Genomic DNA, 3389 nt, shown 5'->3' with positions numbered 1-3389 from the left:
CTGGCGCCTTAGCCGGCTGAGCTATAGGCGCCAAGCCTTTTTTTTTTTATTTTTAGGACAGATGGGATCTTGCTCTTGCTCAGGCTGGTCTTGTACTCATGAGCGCAAGCAGTCCACCTGCCTCAGCCTCCCAGAGTGCCAGGATTAAGACATGAGCCACCAAGCCCAGCCTGTATTCCTGTTCCTTATTCTAAAGCCTTACGTGTGATTACCCAAAACAGAACTCAGAAAGATACACTTACCTGGACACTGCTGGCTGGGGGGCATCCTGATCTGTTTATCAGATTGCTTGGGCATGTCGAGCAACATTCCGTGTGCTGGTCTATCTGGTTTTGACAGCCTCCCAAGGCGAGAAGCGTCCCAGCATTCGCAGTTGGTCATGAGAACACATTATCTCCTCTTGCTTACTTTTGCACAAGGGCAGAAAGGGGCTGGTTGCACATACAAGCTTGTTGTCCTTACATCATGGCACATGAGAGCACTCAGCAGAGCAGACTGGTTTCAAATGCCTGTTCCTACTGTCATTCTCCAGCTCTGTGGAACATTACAGAACCTCTCTATGCTTCTGTTTCTTCCTCTTTCAAACAGGGATGATAGGCTGGGAGCCACGGATCATGCCTATAATCCTAGCACTTTTGGAGGCCCAGGCAGGTGGATTGCCTGAGCTTAGGAGTTCGAGACCAGCCTGAGCAAGAGTGAGACCTTATCTCTAAAAATAGCCGGGCGTTGTGGTGGGCGCCTATAATCCTAGCTACTTGGAAGGCTGAGGCAGGAGGATCTTTTGGGCTTAAGAGTTTGAGGTTGCTGTGAGCTATGAGGACACAAAGTTGACAAAGTGAAACTCTGTCTCTAAATAAATAAATAAAACTGGAAAGATAACAACAGCACCCCTGCTGGCGTTTTAAGTGGCTCAGAACTGAGAAATAAAAGCAGACAGGAGACAGGGAGAGATCAAAACGTTATGTTTATGACAAAAGCTGGAGTGGAGGATGTGGTTGAGAGGAACGATTACACCCAATCACTAACACAGGGGCAACTACAGAGAGCAGATAATAGTGCATCCTCTCTGGAGCCAGGGTGGCCAAACCCAGCACTAAGCCTTCTCAGAAACTCACCCGACAGGGAATTCTTCCTTCTGTTTGGGGGAAGAGGCAGATGAAAGCTAGATAGCTATGTTCCTATACACTCAGCCCAGGGAGAGAGTCGAGTAGGAATCCCCCCTTATCTCCCATTGCCCTTAAAAACATGGGGAGAATTCGTCATTCTCTCAAGACATCTTATGGGGCTACTATGGAGTCCAAAAGAAAAATATAGGCAGAGCATCTAGAACATAGACTCCTTAAAAAGCTCATCCCTGGTGTCAACTGTCCTGGGGTGTAAGGCCAGCCAGACAGGCAAGGCTGGTTAACTGAGGGAAGTTGTGGTTCAGAAGCTGCCTGAAACAAGGGAGTTCTCAATAGGGGATTTTTCTCTCTCTTTCTCCTTGTTCCCTATACTCCGGAAAACTTGTGAGTTCCCCAAAGGGAAATGCTGACCAAATGCGAACTGGCAAGTCTTCCAAATAAAGAGAAAAAGAAAACCAAAGCTGTGTATTTTTGGAGATCCATCCACCTCTTTACTCATGAATACAGTTTGATGGCCTAGACTTCTTTCTCTGGAGGTGCACTGCAAAGCTTGTGTTGTTTTAGGGTGGGATTTGAGTTGGAAAGGGGAAGGGGTGGGCTGGTGTTTGTTTTCAAGGGAGCCTCCCTCATCACCTCTTACAATTAAGCAATTAAGAATCACTGCTGGGGAAGTCACTGGGAGCAAACAGGAACAAGCCCTGGGGAAAGCCCAGTCCAGTTACTGAACAATAGCAATTCCATTTAAAGGGTGTGCTCTGAGGAGACAGGAAACAACGCATTGTGTTGACAGCACACCTTACAGTCATACTGCACTTGTCCAGGCAGGGCCAGGCTCACCATCTGGCCTTCCCCAGCCAATCCGAGTCAGCTACCTGATGGAGCCAGGTTGCTGATTATATGGACAGCTGGGAAAAAACCCAGGGGAGCTACAAGCCTAGGGGTCCTCTTCCCTGTGCTGAGTCACCTCTTACTGGACACCTGGAGACCACACCTGCCTCAGTTTCTGAGACAATGGAAACCCCCAGCATCTGGGATCCTTGACAGGTTATACTAGGGTAATCCCTCTTAGCAAGAACATTCCCCCTTGGCATTTCCAACGACAATGTCTTTAGTTCATCTTTTTACACCAATGGAGCAGGTTACTGGGCCACAAATTCACTGCGGTTGCATAATCCACACTAAGATTTTCCATGAAAATTGAGCCTTAAATATATTGCTAATTTAGCAATAAGTTAATACTCAGTGAGCACTTACCGTGTCGGTACTATATTAATTTTCACAATGGGAAAGTAAGTACTATTATCTACATTTTACAGATGAGGAATTAAGTAAGACGTGGAGAAGTTGAGTAACATTCGCATGGCTCCTAACCGGAACTATATCCACGATTTTTAGCGCCAAGGAAGGAAGCCGACGCTTCATGTTTTACAAACTGTTTTCATGGACTCAGAAAATGCAAAGCCTGGGAAAGAGCTTAGACTCAACTGAGTGTCACCTTTTATTTCACAGATAGGGAAATAGACGCAGGGAGGAATTAGGGTTTGTTTGCCCCAGTCCCACAGTGAGATTTCGGTCGAGTTTCCAACTCCCCATTTCGGCGCTTCTCCCGTAACTCATCTTCCTTCCCCTGCAGAAGAGATCACTCTCCTAAATTTAATCGTTTTTTTGCCTTCCAATTCTCTATACGCATGTCCCTTTTCTTCTCTTCCTGTTAGTACTTTTAGTAAAATTAATAAAGAGAGGAAGGAAGAAAGGATGGAGGAAGACAGAATCAAAACACAAGGAAAGATCCAGTCTGCTTATTAATTAATGCGAAACTAGGTGATTCAACTACTAGAACCCTGCTTGGAGCTTCAGGATGTCTGAGGTCAAATTCAATCCCTGTGTGACACTGCGGTCAATCTCCTCTATTGGCTCTGGGTCTCAATTTCCCCAACTGCAAACCCACAAATTATATTCACCAGACCGCCCCCCGCCCAAACTTGTGCCCTCATCAAAGAAGGCCTCACGAGCCTCCGTGTGCCCTCAACAAACATGGCGACTGAGCGTGACGTAAACTTCCTTCGCTCTCGTCATACTGTTTCTTCCTCCAGGGGGCGACAAGCCTCAATGACGGCTGTGAGCGGGGCGCATGCGCGGCGGCAGGGCCCGTCCCTCCGCGGCGGCGGCTGCAGCGGCGACGGCGACGAAGGGGCGGAGGGGTTTGCCGCCGGCAGTTGCTAAGCTGCGGCGGCCGAGGAGGGATGGACTAGTCTGGCCTGCGGG

This window comes from Otolemur garnettii, unplaced genomic scaffold, assembly GCF_000181295.1.
Source record: "Otolemur garnettii isolate 467f Iridium unplaced genomic scaffold, OtoGar3 scaffold00058, whole genome shotgun sequence".
Taxonomy (NCBI): domain Eukaryota; kingdom Metazoa; phylum Chordata; class Mammalia; order Primates; family Galagidae; genus Otolemur; species Otolemur garnettii.
The sequence above is the reverse complement of the archived record's forward strand: the minus strand, read 5'-3'. Positions refer to the sequence as shown.